This window comes from Pinus tabuliformis, chromosome 5_1, assembly GCF_031772625.1.
Source record: "Pinus tabuliformis cultivar Carrire ecotype Pingquan chromosome 5_1, CPIR1, whole genome shotgun sequence".
Lineage (NCBI taxonomy): Eukaryota > Viridiplantae > Streptophyta > Pinopsida > Pinales > Pinaceae > Pinus > Pinus tabuliformis.
In genome coordinates this window covers 991,676,981-991,697,668 of record NC_142305.1, presented here as the reverse complement: position 1 = coordinate 991,697,668, position 20,688 = coordinate 991,676,981, and positions in this window count along the sequence as shown.

Genomic DNA, 20,688 nt, shown 5'->3' with positions numbered 1-20,688 from the left:
TCACACTTGGCCAAACTCTTCCTAGATGAGAAGATATATCAGTTTGAAAATCCACTTTGGAGAGAAAGGGTGAAAAGGGGTCATGCCCCAAATTTGTTAAAGGTTGAGCAAGTTCCAGATCAAATCTATGTTTCCTTTGGCACTCGACAGCAGTTGGCACCTAACTTGAAGGAAGTTTAACAAGTTAAAGTCCATGTATCTTTGGGCAGATCTAGTAGGAAGAAAGGAACTATATCTTATTGAGTAGTGGATTATTTATATACTTACATGAACTTTAATGAAGCTCGAGTATCTCCTGCCACATGGGCGTGACACATAGGAATACAAGTGGACCAACTACACAGTGGCACATGGCAGCATAAGACTGGCTAGCATGATGACATGGACATGAAGAGGTGGAAATATAATGACACATGGTAGCATAAGACTCACTCATGGTGATGATGTGTACATGTGGTAGCACAGTGACAAGTGGTAGCATAAGACTACCTCTCGGAGATGATGTGGATGCATAGGTGGCATCACAATGACATCTGGAAACATAAGATTAGTTCATGGTGATGACATGGCAGCGTGATGATGATGTGGCAGCACCACAAGGTATCACGTGGCATGTTAATTTGGTAATTTTTGTTGGTAAATAAGGAAAAAATTGGGTGACATGTGGCACCTCTTAGAGATTTCCATGTGGCTTTAGTGATTTCATGCTGATGTCAGCATGAGTTTGACTATGAAACCCTAAGACTAGGTCACATATCTTGATCACATGGAGGGTTCTAGAAAAACACCAAATATTAACTTGCATTGGCCCATGTTAAATTTACTCGGCTTTAATCTAGGATGAGGACACCCACACACACACACACACAATATATATATATATATATATATATATATATATATATATATATATATATATATCTGGGTGTGTGTGTGTGTGTGCCAATATGGTGCCAAGGAGTATGGATTGAATGATGAATTAGTGGATAGATGGAATTTGGTAACCTCTACCCGTGAATGGATTGAGGAGGAGAGCAGGCAAACAGCTAGGGTTACAGACTTCAACAGGCATGATCTCCATGGAAGGGCACAGAGGAGGGAGCTCCACTCCCTCCTATAAGCAGGCTGTGGCTAGCAGAGGTGAGAAACCATCAGAAAATGTTAGAGGGCCTTCAGAAGAAGGGAAAAGGAACATTGAAGAGGAGCAGGAGTGTACCAAATCAAGGGAGAATAATAGCACAAAAGAAAATGAGGAAGAAGACAAGGAACAAGGAATAAAAGACAAAGCACAAAAGGGACCATGTAAACCCAAAGTTGAGATCACACCTAGAGTGGTTTTAAATGATCCTTCTCTGTAGGCACACAGGGACCACATGAGGACATATGAAATAATTTTTAAATTCATGGGATTATCACCCACTGAAAAAGCTTGACAGACATGGATTAAATACCACTGGAAACCAAAAGGAAGCATAGACCTACATCTTGTGTCAAAGGGATTCTTCACTGCGGTCTTTACAAATATTGAAGATAAAGACAGAGTGTTTGAAGGAGGGCCCTACTTCTATGCAGCAGTAGGCCTCTATATGCGGCCATGGATTATGAATTTTGTCTTGGAGCATGAGACGCTCACTTTGGTCCTGGTCTGGGTAAGACTCTACTCTCTACCTCTTGATTACTGGCAAACGAAATCGTTATCTGCCATAGGAAATAAATTAAGGCATTTTTTAAAGATTTTGAGGCCACCAGAAGGGGAAAATACACTTCCTTTGCAAGAATATGTGTGGAGATGGATCTCTCTGAAGTTTTACCAAATGAGGTAATCTTGGAAGTTTTTGATGAAGAATGGGTGCAAACAGTAGATTATGAACATATTCCTTTCAGATGCCGCAGATGCCATGAGCATGGGCACCTATTCAGAGATTTCCCTCTCAGTAAAATAGAGAGTAAGAGTAAAGCTAACACTATGAAAGATACTGAAAGCTTTCATAAAATGGTACACAGAGGAGAAGGGGGCAAAAGGGAGCCAAAGCAACATCAAACAGAAGGGAAATAGGTCAATCATAACAAGTTCCAAGTACTTGAAGAAGAAGAAGAGATAGAAAAAGAAGATCAGACAATGGGAGGAAGTCCAGTGGAGAAGGAGAAAGAAGAAGAACGTGAACAAACACAGGGTATTAATAAACAGAAAGAGACCATGATGAGCGATGCAGAACTGGAAATGGACCAGGAAATGACCCAGAGCGAGATGGAAATGGAGGACCACAAACTACAAGAGATTCTTGATAGAGAACACTTAGATCTGGAAGGGTTCTTGAAACAGGGAACCATGGGAGGGGTAGATTTGTTACCTCAAGAAGAGTTCAATAGATTTCAGCAGCTGTTCTTATGGAAAACTCAGGCTAAAGAGTTGGAGAGGCAAAGAAGCCATGAAATGCAGGGTAACGAAGGTGTGAAAACTATGAAAACCACACCAGGTTTAGCACCTAGAAACCCAGGAAAGAAAAGAGGTAGGAAAAGGCAGAACGAGCTATTGATGGAATGTGGAAAGCTAATGATTGATTTAGGTAAGATGAAAGACCTAACCAACTACTCCTTTAAAAATATTTAATGATGAATTTCACATCTTGGAATATAAGGGGTCTAGGTAGTAAAAGAAAACAAAGATTATGTAGTAATAGAATGAAACAAGAGGCTCTGGATATTATCTTTATCCAGGAAACTAAATGTTCCATTCAAAAAATAAAAGAAATACATAGCAAATGGCTCAATCGATTTGAGTTTCTAGAAGTCAAAGAAGAGAATACAGCAGGAGTCATACTCACTCTTTGGAACCCCCAAAAGTTTGACATAATAGATGTTGAGGCAACGAGGAATGATTTATCAGTGGTTATTCAACCTATGGGAGATAGGGAGACCTATCTGGTCACGAATGTTTATGGCCCTCAAAGAATGGATGATAAAATCAGGTTTCTAGATTCTCTTGTGGATCTCAGAGATAGACATACAGGAATACCATGGATCATGGGGGGGGACTTCAACATGATCAAATCACTTCAGAGAAAAAAGGAGGAACCAAAACTCTAAGAAAAGACTCTTTAGCATTTCAAAATTTTATAGACAATATGAAGCTAGTTGACAGTGCTACGAGTAATGGTCTCTTTACTTGGAACAATAAAAGAGGAGGAGAGTCTCAAGTAGCCTCAAAGTTAGACAGATTCATAATCTCAAAGGACCTTATGCTCATTGACAAGGAAATGATAGCAAGAGTTCTCCCCTTTAGAGGATCAAAACACTGGCCGATTCAACTGGAGGTTCAGGGTATTGGTACCCCCAGGAATAGACCTTTTAGATTTGAGAATATCTGGCTTACCCACCTATATTTCATTAGCAACATTTCAAATGGTGGTCAAAAGATTTGCATATTCAAGGTACAAGAATGTTCCTTCTACACAAAAGACTAAAGCACATCAAGCTCAGGCTCAAAAAATAGAACAAGAATGAATTTGGCAATATTTTTGAAGCAAAAAAAATTGTTGAAGATAAAATGCAGGAACTCAACCAAGCCCTCATCATGGATGGCTTTGATAAAGTCAACAGTGATCAAGTCACCAAATATCAGCAAGACTGGAGAATTTATGTAAACAAGAGGAAATATTTTGGAGACAAAAATCTAGAGTTCAATGGCTAAAATAAGGAGAGAGAAACACTATATTTTTCCATAGATCCACCATGGCGAACAAAGCTTATAATAAGATCTCTTTGATCAAGGATGAGGGAGGGAATCTTATTAATACCTATGAAGATATAGAAGCTGTGTTAGTCCGACACATTCGAGGTATAGCAAAGGAAAGCATTTCAAATATAAAGTACTTCATCAGGGACTTAACAAAACATATACCTAGGCTGCTGTCTAGAGAGGATAATTTCAACCTTAATAGGCCAGTGACTTGAGAGGAGGTTTGTGAGGTCCTCAAAGAAATGTAGAATGGAAAAGCGCCTAGCCCTAATGCTTTCAATGTGGATTTCTTTAAGGCTTGCTGGAATATTTTTAAACATGATATTATGTATGTAGTGGAAGATTCCAGAATGAATAGAACTATTTTGAAGGTGCTCAATACATCCTTCATATACCTGATCCCTAAACAGGACAATGCTCAAACTCCAAACAGGTTTAGACCCATAGCTTTGTGCAATGTGGTATACAAGATAATATCCAAGGTTAGGCCAATAGACTCAAACCTCTTCTTCCTACACTAGTTTCTGTAGAACAATCTAGTTATGTGGAAGGCAGACAAATTCTCAATAACATCATTCAAGTGCATGAGGTGGTGCACTCATTGACTAGCAATAGGAACGCTGGAATGATCATGAAATTGGATCTTGCCAAAGCTTATGATAAGTTGAATTGGACCTATATCAGGAAAGTTCTTATTTCTTTTGGGTTTGATCATAATTGAGTTAGATGGGTCACGGCCCTGGTAACCTCTTCTATATTTTCAATTTCGGTTAATGGTTCTCCCTCCGAGACTTGTATTCCTTCAAGAGGTCTCAGGAAGGGAGACCCGCTCTTTCCCTTTATTTTCATCCTCATGATGGAAGGACTTGGTCGGTCTATCAAGCATGCAAAAGAAGTTAGTAAGATCAAGGGTCTCCAACTTTCTGAGAATGGACAGGCCTTGACTCATCAACAATTTGTTGATGATACCATGCTGAAGGGAATCCCCACAGTCAAGGAAGCTCTTGTGTATAAACAAATCCCGAATGACTTTGCCATGGCTACAGGTATGGAAGTTAATCTCTCAAAATCTAAGATTTTTTTCTTTAATACCATCATTTCTATTTAGAGGAATATCTCTAGAATTCTGGGCTTTCAAAGGGATATCCTCCCTTCAAAATATTTGGGAGTTCCTCTAACTGTTAAACCTTTACACAAGAGCATTTGGGAGCTGGTGATTAAGAAGATGTAAGATAAAATCAAGAAATGGACTATTAGATCTTTAAACTTGGCTGGTAGGTTGGTGCTTACAAATGTTGTTCTTCAATCAATCCCAATCTTCATGCCATCAACTCTCCCAGTGCCAAAAGGAGTCTTGCAACAATTCAGAACCATCCAAAGAGACTTTCTTTGGGGTAAGGGGGAAGAAAGAAGTAAATGGGCCTTAGTAGCCTAGGAAAAAATCTGCAAACCTAAAAACCATGGGGGTCTTGGATTGGATGATCTAGAGATTATAAGCAAGGTTTTAGGGGAAAAATTATGGTGGCGTTGGGTAAAGGACCCAAAGGCTCAGTGGGTTACTATTTGGAAAGAAAAATATGCCCTCTCTTGGCAAAATAATGATCACATAAGGATGTCTGGAAATATAAAGGGCTCACACATCTAGAATAAGGCCTGGGAGAACAGGGGCTTAATACAAAAAAACAGCTTCTGGGAAATCAAAGAGGGAGATTTAGCTTTATTTTAGGAGGATAAATGGCAAAAAGAACCTATACTGTTAAAAGAGGACTTATTGGACCTCAAGAAAGAGATAGATACCAAAGGCTTATCTAAGGTAAAAGATTTTTGGGACGAAACCAACAGTATAGGAAAATGGAGAACCTGGAGAAACTTTGATTATAGGGATGATAGCTCCTTGAAAGTTAAAGCAGAGGAACTTATGAAAATGTTAGAACAAAGGAAGATTTTAGTGTTAGGGGGCATGACCAACTGAGATGGGGCAACAATAATGAGGGTACCTTTAATCTTAAGGAGGCAAAACACATACTCCTTGAACTATATTCCCATGTTCCAGATAGGATTTGGCAGAACTTATGGAGGAATCAAGGTTGGATGAATATTATAGTATTCATGTGGCTGGTTCAGCATAAGAAAAATTTGACCTGGGATAACATTTGGAAGAGGGGTGTTCTAGGACCTTCTAGATGCCAGCTCTGTGAAGCCCAAGATGAAACAATGGAGCACCTTATCAACAATTTCATTTTCACCTCCAGGTTGTGGGATACTTTTGCCTCCATTTTCCAATAAACTAATAGGGAAAAAGGGAGTATTATCAATACCCTAAACAACTCGAGAAGAAAATTTTCTGATTATGAATTTCTTGGCTCAGCTTGGGCTCTTATGCCAAGCTTCATTATATGGAATGTCTGGAAAGAAAGGAACAATAGAATCTTCAAAAATGAAAAGAAGCCCTCCCAATGCCTTTTTGAGCAGATCTTAAAACAGCTTAAGGAGATGGTTGGCACTATAGTGCGAAATCCCCCTAAGAACCCACCTTCAGAAGCTGAATTGAGGATTCTCCGTTAGCTGGGTTTGCAGGGACTTATTCCTCAGGGCCTGGATAGGAAGGTAATAACAATGGATTCTGAGCAGGATTTCTGGCATCCTCCCCCTAAGGGTTTTTTGAAATACAATATTGATGGGGCTTCAAAAGGCAACCCAGGCACTGCTGGCTATGGAGGGGCATTAAGGGATGAAAACAGAAGTATTCTTTTCATCTTCCATTGCCATTTAGGAAGAGCCACTAACAATATGGTAGAATTAATGGCTCTGGAGCAATGTTTAGATTTCTTGGAGTAGGATAACTGCCAGAATGTGATTTTCGAAGATGATTCTGAGATAATCATTAACTCAGTCAAGAGAATCAGCTGGGGTATGATGCCGCAAAAAGTCTCAAAAAACTTGAGGCTGATCCAGGTCTTTCAACTGATTCAGCTTCACCTCCAGTGCCTTCGAATAGTAAGTTTGAACCATGTTCGAAGAACGACCAATAAATTGGCAGATATTCTCGCCAATCAAGGAGTGATCTGTATAGAAAACAGGGTCGTGATGGGTTGGCAAGAGTTGCCTCAGAACAGATTAAAGGCTAATTTTCACGACCAGGCAGATGAAGACAGGATGGTGTTTCAGAACAAAGCCATGGAGGTGGGGTCTAGATAACTTAGATTCTTTATGGTTAGCTATTCTTTTTATAGTTTTGTCTTTCGTGGGATGCAGGTCACTATCGGCCTTCGCAACCCTGGTAAGTACATTCACAGAGGCTTTAGGTGGAAGCAGCTTGACAAACTCTATTTTTCGGATGGTTGGCCATATGGCAGGAGTAAAATCTTACATTGGTTCAAGTACAAGCGTAGAGGAGATGCTGCGAGGGGCTGGAATTAGGGTTCTCTCGGTGACCTCAGAACCCCTGGTTTTCCTTTTGTGGACGCAATATTGCTGTTGGGTTGGTATATCGGTTATTGTAGACCTTGCAAGCGAGAAGTGGTTTTTCTGAAATGGGAGCGATTCCACTCACCATGCTACATGTGGCTAAGGGTACGAATTGAATACCACCCTCATCGCGTGCTAATGTTCGGTGCTTTAGACCCATGCAATATGATCCTCAGTCGTTGGATTAAGCAAGGCGGATCTATGGTCAGGAATGAACGAGCATGTAGGTGGGTCCATGTGGGTAAGCGTCATGCTTCTAAGTACTGTGAAATATTTCACTACCGTTGGATCGGGCAAGGAGATTTGACAGTTGAGATTAAAGATGCAAGTCCAGATTCGTTGATGCAATATATTCTTGGTGGGATGCAAAATGTTCTTGGCAGGAATCGTTGATTATCGCACGTTCTACAGGTTCGTGGGTTCGTGGGTTATTCGGACCCGAAATCCTTATAGATTGGTACCTTTTTTCCTCTTCGAGTATGATTCTTTATTTAAAGTGTGTGCTTGTTGACGGCCCGATTTGATTCTCATTAGTTGGATTTCTGTGGGCAGACTGTACTGCCTCAACATTGTATTTCTTTTGAGTGTCTTGAGGTTTTGTCTGTAGGGGTCAGGGCTTTTGCCTTTAGGTCAATGGCAGCAAGAGAATGTTTTTTTCCTTGGTTTACAGTTCCTAGTGGACTGTTGTATTTTATGTAATTTATTTTTTTATTTAATGAAATAGAAGGTTCGACTCTTGCTTCAGCAAAAAAATAATGATGAATTAGTGTATTGAGAGTAGGACTGTGTGGAATCTTGAAGTCTTTGGTCTAAGACATCACTGGCATATTGGTGTTACTCTATGTGAAGGCTTGAAGGACTTGATTGAGATAGAGTTGGCTCATTGCTATTGATTCCATTCTATTAGAAGGCCTGAAGAGAATGTCTGAGATAGCATTGACACATTGGTAATGACTTCATTCCACGAGAAGGCTCGAGGCCCTGTCTAATATAACATTGGTGCATTTGTATTGACTTAATTCTATGAGAAGTCCCAAAGGCCCTGTCTAAGATAACATTGACACATTGGTATCAGTTTTGTTTTGGGTGGTGGATCAAAGGCCTTATCTGAGATAACATTGGTACATTGATTCATTAGCATATTAGTTCTTTTTTTTTTCTGCGTGGAAGACCGAAGGCCCAATATAAGACAACATTAGCACATTGTTTTGTTATTGTATTGGTTTCGTACTATGTGGAGGCCCAAAGGACCTATATGAGATAACGTTGGTGCATTAGTGTCATCATCGTATGGTGTGGAGGCTTGAAAAGCCTTTCTGAGATAGTATTGTAACATTGGTCCATTGGCATATTGGTTTTATGTGGAGGCCAAAGGCTCTATTTGAGATAACATTAGGGAATTGTCATATTGCTGTATTTATTTTGGGTGGAGGTAAAAGGCCTTATCTGAGATAGCATTGGTGCATTGGTCACATTGGTGTATTGGTTTCATGTGGAGACCAAAGGATTTGTCTGAGACAACATTGTTTCATTGGTTCTATTGGTGGGATGAAGGTTCAAATATAATTTGATACATACATGGCATGTGGTTAAGCCGAAGACTTATGCTTTTATGTTACCAACATGGTCAGCGAAGCATTTTTTGGTCAGTTTTTTGTATATGGCTTCAAGTTCAAGCCATGTAAGGAAGTTCGTTGTGGTTTAAATATGTGTGTGTGTGTGTGTGTGTGTGTGACTACAAATAAAACCCGTCTTGGATCATTGCTTGTCATGACTTATTACACAGGTGGATTGGTGGTTTCATTTGGTTTGTGTTGTAGAGGTCACAAGGTCAAGTCCAGTCAGAATGACCAAAAACTCTTTTATGTAGGTTTATTTGCACACTGCAAGGTTTGTCAAACTCATAAAATTGTATTTTATAGAACCGTAACAATGCATTTTTTCTAATGTGCACTCAAAACGTGCATTTTGTCAATAATTTCATTTTTATTATGTTTTTGGGGTGTTTTTGAAGTCCAACTTAAATTATGGGAGAGGGAAAATGGCTAGAATATTTCTGTGATATAACAAAGTGACATGAAAAGTCTTGAGGACATATTTTTAATGTCAAGAATTTATATTTCTCTTATTGATATTTTATGGGGCTTATGAGTATATTTTGTCTTTATGTTTATAATGAGAATTGAAAACATATTATAGTTTAAGATTTGTGAACAAATCATGATTGCAATGACATTAATAGATTTGTGACAATATATTTTTTTATGCTTGTGGATCCAATATGAATTATTGTGAAAGTGGCCCATTATAGGTTGAAGAAGGAGGGGGGTGCCTCAACCAAGTTCGAGCATACTACAAGTTAGTGCTTTCATACTTTCAAAGTTGGTTCCTCAATTAGGTTGTATCCTACAACAAGTTGGTGCCAACATATCTATTTTGCGAGTTGGTGTCTCTAGCAGGTTGGTGCTTGCAAATCTATTTTGAGGGTTGGTGGTTGCAAATGTATTCTTGGGGTTGGTGCCTCCAATAGGTTGGTTCCTACAAATCAATGTAATCAAATATTGAAGAAGATAAAAAAAAGTGTGGTTTTCTCCCGCAAGGGTTTCCACGTACATCTGGTGTTTCATGCGTTGATGTGATGATGATGTTTATTGATGCCCTATCATGTTTTCAGTTATGATCAAACTGTAAATTTGTTTAATTTGGTAAAAAATTAGATGCTACATTGATTCACCCACCCCCCTTAGAGTAATAATTATTCTAACAATTTGTATCAGTTTAGATTCCTTTAGGAATAGTTAATAATTATAAGGTTGAATGCAGGCAAGACAGACTCTATCAAATCTTTATGCAAGCCTCCTTAGTTTGATGGAACTAACTATGGTTTCTAGAGGATAATAATGGAAACCTACATCATGTCCTTGGGTAATGATGTTTGGCTAGTTGTTGAGAATGATTACCAAGTACCTGTTACATCTCCCACTGATGCACTTATTGAATATATTTATACATCCAGTTCAACAACCAAAAATTCCATCTTGAATGGCTTATTAGATATTGAACTTGTCAAAGTGATGCAGTTTCAGTTAGCCAATGAACTATGGAAAAAAATCAAAAATTGTTATGAAGGGGACAAGAAAGTAAAGATATCCAAGCTACAAACTTACATAGGTCATTTTAAAAGTTTGAAAATGGAAGAAGATGAAAATATTACTTCATATTTCCTTCTAGTAGTCTATATTTTCAATTCCATCATAGGTCTCAGTGAAGAAGCCAAGAAATATGATATTGTTCAAAAAATATTGAGATCACTTCCTTCATGGTTCAATCCTAAGGTATCGGCCCTTGAAGAGCTATCTGACATGCAAAAGTTAAGTTGCATGTATGTCCTTCATGGAACTCTTACTACATATGAAATATGGAAAAAAATATAGAAAAAGATAGGAACCAAAGAAGTCGCATCCAAAGAAGCCAAGGAAGGAAGCAAGAATGGGACTCAATAAGACTCTAATCATCAATCGGGTGAAGAAGAAGCCAAAATTTTTAGAAAGCTAAAGAAGGCAACTAGAAATTTCAAAGGTAAGCTTCTTTTTAAATGTTTTAAATGTGAAAGAATAGTACACTATGTTTCTAAATGTTTGTATGAAAAAATGAATGATAGTGATGATGAACTAAGATTAAAATCTAATGATTATAAAAGAAAATGAAATGTAATAAATGTTGGCATTATAATGCCTGTTTTGTACTTGATGGTAACCCACTTATAGCAGAACAAGTATATGGCAACTAGATGAATCTACAATTTAGAGGTGACAAAATGATGAAAGAGAATAATGGTCAAAGGTTTGATACAAGGATATTGTTAGTGTGTGTTATCCTGGATATTTGATGAATGAACTAATTGATAAAAGTATACACAGGATATGACAGAATGCATGGTAGTTGTGTTTACAAATGTGACAAAATGCAGAGTAGTTCAGAGAAATCAGTTCGGAAGTGATGTATGATGGCAAGTCACATTATAATAGGTCAATTCAGAGGTAACATGGAAATGGTACAGAAGAACACAATGATGGAACAAAGGACTATAGATCAGAATCAAGAAGTTTAAGAAAAAGGATGTTTTCAGGTATGTTAAGTTGTATACATTGGTTCAATGTACAAAAAGAGCGTATACACAAGGGTTCACTGTACAAAAAGAGTGTATACGTATGCACGCACTTTCATGGGTTGGAAAATTAGGGAAACTCAATATTAAAGAATACCAAGGGTCAATACCATGGTATTAGCCCAAAATATTGAGTGGAGTAACGATTATTTGATCCCATCCAAGAATTCCATAGGTTCTAATTGTTGTTTTGGTGTGAGGTATTGAGAAAGGCTAAAACTATATAAGGAAGAGAATATCAAAGGCATAAGAGTACAAGTAATTAATATATTATGAAGTGTTAGATCAAAAGCAATTATGCATGTTATAGGTTTTTGATGATTTTCTTGATTTGAACTAAGTATGCACCCAAGTGTTTGATGATGGATGATATCTAATAATGGATCAGGATCATAATGACTTATCTTATGTGATCTGATAATGGACAGGCTAGATCTGAATGCTAACAAATGTTTTATCCTTTATATATCATGATCTAGGTACATCTGAAATCTGGAATGGCTGGGAAGTTATATGTAATTAATTACAAATATATACATTGGTTCACCTTGGTGAAGGCGCGTATACACGTTGGTTTGACATTTCCAAGTAGCTTATTTAGAAGAAAATCTTGTTGTTCAAGGATGATTGATCTATGTGATCAGTGTTGTTGTTTTATTGTTGTTTTTCAATGATGTCTTCATTAGATCTGAAAGTAAAATTGATTGTATAAGGAGATTGAGTCTGGTTGATTGAATGATTGAGAAAGAAGGGTGATTCTTGTTGCTATCTATTTAGAACTATGTAATATGATAGTAGATCTTGAGAATGTCACTGATTGGTACAATTTCTAGTTCAGAGGTTTTATTAGTCAGTATCGTTATAGGTATACATAGGTTGGGCTAAAGGAAGTAGTGTATACATGCAGGTTGGCTTCATTGAAGTACTGTATACATTCTGACACATGAATTTTAAGGTTACAATTGGTTCTAGTTGTTTATGTAGTGTTCTAGGTTCAAATATATGTACTGGTTACAGTGACCTATTTGTTCTAGTTGTTTGGTTGAATTTGACTAAGTTTGAATGAATGACTGATTCAGAGGTGCAGTAATCTTTTGATCCAATATTTCATAGGTTTCAGTGATTGATTGATTCAGTTATGGTTGATTCAAAGATTGATGATTGGGTTTCAGTTATATCAGAGATTGATGGTTGAGTTTTAGTGATTGGTTGATGGAGATGTATTTGATGGATGTATTGCAGTGGTGATTGGTTTTGAGCTTCAATGTTACTGATGGGTCCAATATGAAAATTTGATGAAACTTGGCCTCCATATTGTGTTATTGTGTACCAGGAGTATCGAGTATGAAAATTTATGAAACGTGGTCCCTGGAGGATATTGAGGGTTGGAGCCTTCAGTGAGGAAGTCAAAGCTTCCTACCAGTAGTGGCTAGAGATTTGATTAGGGGGTTGGAGCTCCCTTCCAATAGCAGCTGGAGAACAAGTGAAGGTTTTAGCCTTTTGTAGGCTGACGCCTATGTACTAGTAAACATATCTGCTAGTACAAGAGCTAGGGTGTTGTAACTCCCTTACAATAGAAGTTGGAGAATGAGTGAAGGTTGTAGCCTTCTGTAGGTCACCGCCTATGTACTAGTAAACATATATCCTAGTACAAGAGATAGGAGGTTGTAGCTCCCTTCCAGTAAAAGCTAGAGATTAAGAGAAGGTTGTAGCCTTCTGTAGGTTGGTGCCTATGTACTGGTATGATTTTCCACCAATACAAGATTGTAAACAGATTATTCTTTATATTAAAAGAAGATAGAGACAACAACAACAGGTGGTTTTTCTCCCGCATTGGGTTTCCACCTTAAATATTGGTGTTCATGTGTGTTTCTCATGTGTGATGGTTTATTCTATTATTACTACACATGGTTCCTGTTTAATGTTTAGTAATGTATTGATGCACTGACTAAAGATCCACATATGATGAATTAACTGAATGATAAGTTCACCAGATATATGTTGGTTTTCTTAAGAACAGTTGCGTGCACACGTGAGTTCCCTTCATTGAAGTAGTGTATATAAATATGATTATGGAAATGAAAAAGAAATTGATTTGTAAACATTGATTCACCCCCCCAGTATTATTCCCAATAATTGGTATCAGAGCATGTCCTTTGGCAGAAGCTTGATCGCTTGAAGGAGATCCATAATAACAACGAGAAGAATAAAAAGAAGAAAGTACCCCAAAAGAAGAGGACATCTCAAAGGAACTATGACAATGGGAGAGACGATTAGCTATTATGTGGAAGAAACTCTTCAGATTCAGAATCACCTCAGAATGAAGATAAACAAGCAAAAGAATTATTAGGTATGAATTTGTTGTCCTCTGGTGATACATTTCTCTGTTCATTTGAAGATAATGAATGTGACAATGAAGCAACTGAATTTTCTCTTATGGGTGAAAGAGAAAGAAATCAAATAGAGGCAAAATTTAAAAATCTCACAGACATAATTAAAGATAAAAAAGATCTAATTGATAAAAGGGAATGTGCCTACATAGAAGAAGTTACCAAGTTAAAATCTCATTTGGAGGAAGGAAAAAAATTAAGGAAGCAATACAAGGAAAAGGAAGATCAAAGTAAAAGGTTTTAGGATGAAGTGACATCACTGAGAAATGAAGTGAATGAAAAGGACACAACAACCAAGGAATTTAGAGAGAGAACCAGTTACTATGAAGGTCTTGAAGCTATGGTCATTTCTCTAAAGGAAGATCTTAAAAATTCAAATAAGAAGAATGAATAACTACTTCAAGAATTTGAAGAACAAGAAAATGAAGTTCTCGAATTAAGGAAACAAGTGGAAAAAGGAAGAAAAGTTAAAGAAGTCATGAAGAAGCAGTATCTTGAAAAGGAAGAGAAATATCAGGTTGAGGTAAATATCCTAAAAGGTAAATTAGAAGAAAACAATTAAATTTTATGATTTCAAGATAGTACTAAGATTTTGGATGATATTCTTAGTAGTCAAAGGTCTCCTACCATTAAATTTGATTTTTATTTTCATGAAACTATTAAAAGTGAATCTATCTCACAAACTAAAACAAGGAACTCTAGTGCAAAATCTGAAATGCTCAACAAGGAGATAAGAGGTCAACCCCATCAACAACCAAGTAAAGAAAGTCTTCAAAGAAAATAATTTACTCCTAACTATGGAAGTGTTAATCTATTATTTCCTCTGATGAATAATGTTGAATGTTTTATATGTCATAATTTTGGACATGTTGTAGCAAGATGCAGAAGTAGAATGGCTCAAGCTAATAACCGTCACACAGAAAGATCCGCAGCTTCAAGGTACTTTAAGGGATATTGTTTTTCTTGCAATATGTTTGTTCACAAAGCCATCAATTGCTTTAGAAGGAATATGAAACATATAATATTTTGTGCTTGTAACAATTTTTGGCATAGAGCAAAATAATGTAGGGAGAAGTCTATGGATCATCATAGAGAATATGGTAAGAAATCAAATATGTAGATTTATATCAGAAAATCTGAAAAAGATGAATCCATTGATAATCAAGAAAACAAAGATCAGATAAGGTATGATCTTTCTCTCTTCTCATTCGAAGACAAATGTGATAATGGAGACAGGAAAAAGATGGAGTCTCGGTGAAGAACCATCATGGTAATGATATTATTGGAACTGATGCTTCAACAAAAGTTCTAGGACCAGGTATAGTCAGAACAGACTCAGAAGGAACTGAAAGTATAAAATTTCAGTGTTCCAATTCTCATACAATGATAGTATGAAGACAAGTCACATATATATGCGAGTTCAAAGCTACACAGTTGCTTATATGTTGGTTTGATGAAGAAGCAGTGGGAAAGACTCATAAAAGTGATCTGATATGGTTCAAACAATTATAAATTATCTTTTGTGTCTTGATGATTAATGACTACAGTCTGTGGATGTTATTTAGAAGTGCTTTTGATCCTCATAATTTGTGGATGACTTGATGTATATCTAATTGATGATGATGCCTTGATTATTCTTATTGATATTTGCAATGATCAAATATGATAGTGAACAGTTGGCACAGGTTCAAGGGGAGAATATGCTATGCTTCTAATAATGCATTGTTGGAATTATGTTTAGAAGTCTTTGGTACATAACTATTGTCATCAATGGTGCGGATGCTTATGTTTTTGAAGTGTTTAAATGATACATCGGTATATGTTGTAGTCATGAGTTGCCTATCTCAGATGATACTTATATTGGTTGAGACACATACTTGCTATTCAGATCAGATTTATGGATGATTCAGATGATTCCTTTGATGATGCATATAGTACATGTGGTATGTTTCTTACATGGTGATCTTCATAAGGACAAGCAGAAGAGAAAAGCTTGAGTACACAACTTCATGATGATAAGAGTCACTCATTTCTTTTATGTTGCTATCATCATGCCTTCAAAGATGCATAAAGTTCATATGGTGCAGGATTCCCATAGTTCTTGGCTCTTACATGATATATTGGTTGAGGATTGTTGCTCTTGATGGTATCAAGAAAGTTTGAAAAATGACTATGAGCTCATGGTTTTATTTTTACATTGATGAGAAACTAGATACATATTGCTATCTCTATGACGGATACATATTATGTTTGATACATGGATGATTACTTAAGTTTCATATTGATAGATATTGTTGGTTGGCTAAGAGAATGGTGTTATTGTAGATTTCATGAAGACATAGCTATTTGAAGACATTGATATTTGGAGACATGGCTTACTTAGTCACATAATGATCATGACATTTTACTTCATGATGATAGAATTGATACCCACACATGTTGATTATCATGATTGATGCTTATCAGATGTGGTATATTAGAAAACTCTCTAGTGAAGATACATGGTTGATACATTGACGGTTTTGATGGAAAAATCATGCAGTTCTTGGTAAAATAATGATGGTATAGTCATGGATGATGACTATGGTGTTTTCACATACATATGATATGATGTGAATGATTTTTTCTTACTACTTGGAGATATGACATATGCTTAGTTGATTCATGGAAGGATATGTTCTACTAAGGAAATGTGTAAGTTGATCTTGATGAGGTCAAGAGGATGAGTTGATGTCTATATGAGGCATACTTTATCATAGGTTGATGATACTAAAGGTACATTGTCTTATCTTGAAAACTGATGATGGACATATACAAGTTGTTGTTCTTGATGCTGGAGACAAATGCTTATAGTGCAGATCATATATGATATATGATAGTTGCTAATGATTGTCATGGTCTTGTTTAGATATTTGGTCTTTGTTATATATGTGATGTATATCATTTGATGTAAAGGTCATGTAAAGACCTATGATGTAATAATTGTATATTCAGTCATGTATGGACTTTTGAGACCATGTCAAATATGTAATCCCACTTGGAAGAGTGGTTGAGTCACTATATCCCCACTTGGTTGGGTGATTGATGTATGTATGAGTCATTGGTGATAGGGAGGTCATACTCACTTATTTGAGTTATGAATTCATGTTATTCTTTTGGTATCAGACTCGGCATGTACTCAGGGGAGCATGGACAACATAGTGTATCTCAAAGGGGGAGAATATATTGGTCCACCCTTTTCCCTTGATGTCAAAGCGGGAGAGTATCTTGGTGTTGTTTGATATATCTAACAGGTTCTACAGCTTGACATAATAAACACCAATATGGTTTCCATCAAGTCCAAATGGAGAGATTGTTGGCATTATGATGCATCTGATGTACTTGATGGAAACCCACTTGTAGCAAAACAAGTATATGGCAACTAGATGAATCTACAGGTCAGAGGTGACAAAATGATGGAAGAATATAATGGTCAAAGGTTTGATACAAGGATATTGTTAGTGTGTATTGTCCTAGATATTTGATGAATGAACTAATTGATAAAAGTATACACAGGATGTGACAAAATGCTTGGTAGTTGTGTTTACATATGTCGCAAAATGCATGGCAGTTCAGAGAAATCGGTTCAGAAGTGATGTATGATGGAAAATCACATTATAATAGGTCAATTCAGATGTAATAGGGAAATGGTACAAAAGAACAAGGTGTTGGAACAAAGGACTACATATCAGAATCAAGAAGTTGAAGAAAAGAATGTTTTCAGTTATGTTAAGTTGTATACACGGGTTCAATGTACAAAAAGGGTGTATACACGTGGGTTCACTATACAAAAAGAGCGTATATGTATGCACACACTTTCACAAAGGGAAAAGCGTGTATGAGTCGGAAAATCAAGGAAAATCAATATTAAAGAATACCAAGGGTCAATACCATGGTATTAGCCCATAATATTGAGCAGAGTAACGATTATTTGATCCCATCCTAGAATACCATAGGTTCTAAGTGTTGTTTTGGTTCGAGGTATTGAGAAAGGCTAAAACTATATAAGGAGGAGAATATCAAAGGGCTAAGAGTACGAGTAATGAATATCTTATGAATTGTTATATCAAAAGAAATTATGTATGTTATGGGGTTCTAATGTTTTTCTTGACCTGAACTAAGTATGCACCTGAGTGTTTGATGATGGATGAGATCTAATACTGGATCAGGATCATAATGACTTAGCTTATGTGATTTGATAATGGATAGGCTAGACCTGAATGCTAACGAATGTTATATCCTTTATATGTCATGATATGGGTACATCTGAAGTCTGAAATGGTTGCGAAGTTATAAGTAAGTAATTACAGATATATATGTTGGTTTTCCTTGTTGAAGGCACATATACACACTGGTTTGGCATTTCCAAGTAGTGTATTTAGAAGAAATGATTGTTTTTCAGGGATGACTGATCTATCTGATCAGTGTTGTTGTTTTACTGTTGTTTTTCAATGATGTCTTCATTAGATCTGAAAGTAAAATTGATTTTTTAAGGAGATTGAATCTGGTTGACTGATTGATTGAGAAACAGGGGTGATCCTTGTTGCTATCTGTTTAGAACTCTGTAATATGACAATAGATCTTCAGAATATCACTGATTGGTACAATTTGTGGTTCAAAAATTTTATGATTTTGTATCTTTAGAGGTATACGCAGGTTGGGCTAAAGGAAGTAGCATATACACGCAGGTTGTCTTCATTGAAGTAGTATATACATTCTGACAAATGACTTTTGAGGTTACAATTGGTTCTAGTTGTTGATGCAGTGTTCTGGATTCAGATCAGTGTATTGGTTACAGTGATCTGCCTATTCTAGTTGTTTTGTTGAATTTGATTAAGCTTGAATGAATGGTTGATTCAGTTGTGTCATAGGTTCAGTGATTGTTTGATTCAGTATGTCAGAGGTTTCAGTGATTTATTTATTCAGTTATGGTTGATTAAGAGATTGATGATTGGGTTTCAGTTATATCAGAGATTGATGATTGAGTTTCAGTGATTGTTTTATGTAGATGTATTTGATGGATGTATTGCAGTTGTGATTGATTTTGAGCTTCAATGTTACTCATGGGTCTAGTATGAAAATTTGATTAAATGTGGCCTCCATATTTTGTTGTTTTGTACCAGGAGTATCTAATATGAAAATTTATGAAACGTGGTCCCTGGAGGATATTGAGGGTTGGAGCCTTTAGTGAGGAAGTCAAATCTTCCTACCAGTAGTGGCTGGTGATTTGATTAAGGAGTTTGAGCTCCTTTCCTGTAGCATCTAGAGAATGAGTGAAGGTTGTAGCCTTGTGTAGGTCTGCACCTACATACTAGTAAACACATCAGCTAGTACAAGAGATAGGGGGTTGTAGCTCCCTTCTAGTAGCAGCTGGAGAATGAGTGAAGGTTGTATAGCCTTCTGTAGGTCGACACCTATGTACTAGTAAACATATCAGCTAGTACAAGAACTAGGGGGTTGTAGCTCCGTTCCAGTAGAAGCTAGAGAACGAGAAAAGGTTATAGCATTCTACAGGTGGGTGCCTGCGTATTGGTATGAGTCTGCACCAATGCAAGATTATAAATAGATTATTCTTTATATTAAAGGAAGACAGAGACAATAGCAGCAGGTGGTTTTTATGTCGCATTGGGTTTTACACCTTAAATCTTGGTGTTCATGTGTGATGGTTTATTCTGTTTGTACTGCACATGGTTACTGTTTAACGCTTAATAAAGTATTGATGCATTGATTAAAGATAAACATATGATGAATTAACCGAATCATAAGTTCACTGGATATACGTTGGTTGCCTTAAGAACAATTCTGTGCACACGTGAGTTCCCTTCACTAAAGTAGCGTATATAAATCTGATTATGGAAACGAAAAAGAAATTGATTTGTAAATATTGATTAACACCCCCCCCCCGCCACCCCTCTCAGTATTATTCCCAACAAAAAATAAATTCTTGAACTCCTGGGAAGAAAATGATTATAAAAGAAATGAAATCACGTCTGATAGTGAAAGAGGAGAGATATTTTTCATAGTTGAAGAAGAAATTGAAGTAGAAGTAGATTATGAAGGAGAACGCATAATTGAATTGGAATAATTATAATCTCCAATAAATATGGTATATCAACTAGAGAAAAAACTACAAGATAGAGATCGTGAGGCATATTCTATCGTCTCTCACAAAATTGAACTAGAAGATACTAAGAAGATGAATGATATTCTACCAAAGAAGTAAATGAAAGGGTATAATTTTGTGAAAAATTGGAGGAAGAAATTATGCTTTTGAGAGGATAATTAAAGAAGACACTTGATGAACTCATTTGAAACTTCGATCTTCTTAAAGGTTTTAAATCATTAGATCATATCCTCAGGCTGTATAGATATCCCTTCATCAAAACATTTATCAGTTAGCAGGAAGATTGTGAGACATCTAGAGTTGAAGCACCCTCAAGGACATCATATGGAGAATCATCTAAGAATACTTTCATAAGATCCAACAATGATACAAATGAAGAATTAATTTAAGTAAAATATCATCATTTCGCATGTTCACTTCACAAATGACATTCAAAAGGAAATCAAATATCATCAAGTTACAACTATCCCAAGCAATGAAAGAATCCAAGATATAAGGACCACTATGAAAGAAAATATTCTCAAGGGATCTACAAGCAACGGTGGATTAGGAGTCAAAGATGAACATAGAGATGAGTCTCTTCCAAGGAACAACTTGAGAGGAAATGCTTCATCAAGAAAACTCCATCCACCTAGGTATCAAAATATGTGTTTTGGTTGATTTCTCATGCACAAGATTTGGACATAAAGAAAGGGATTGTAGAACTTATGATTATGTAAAAAATTGAGGATATTATTATGCTTCCTGGAACAAATATGGG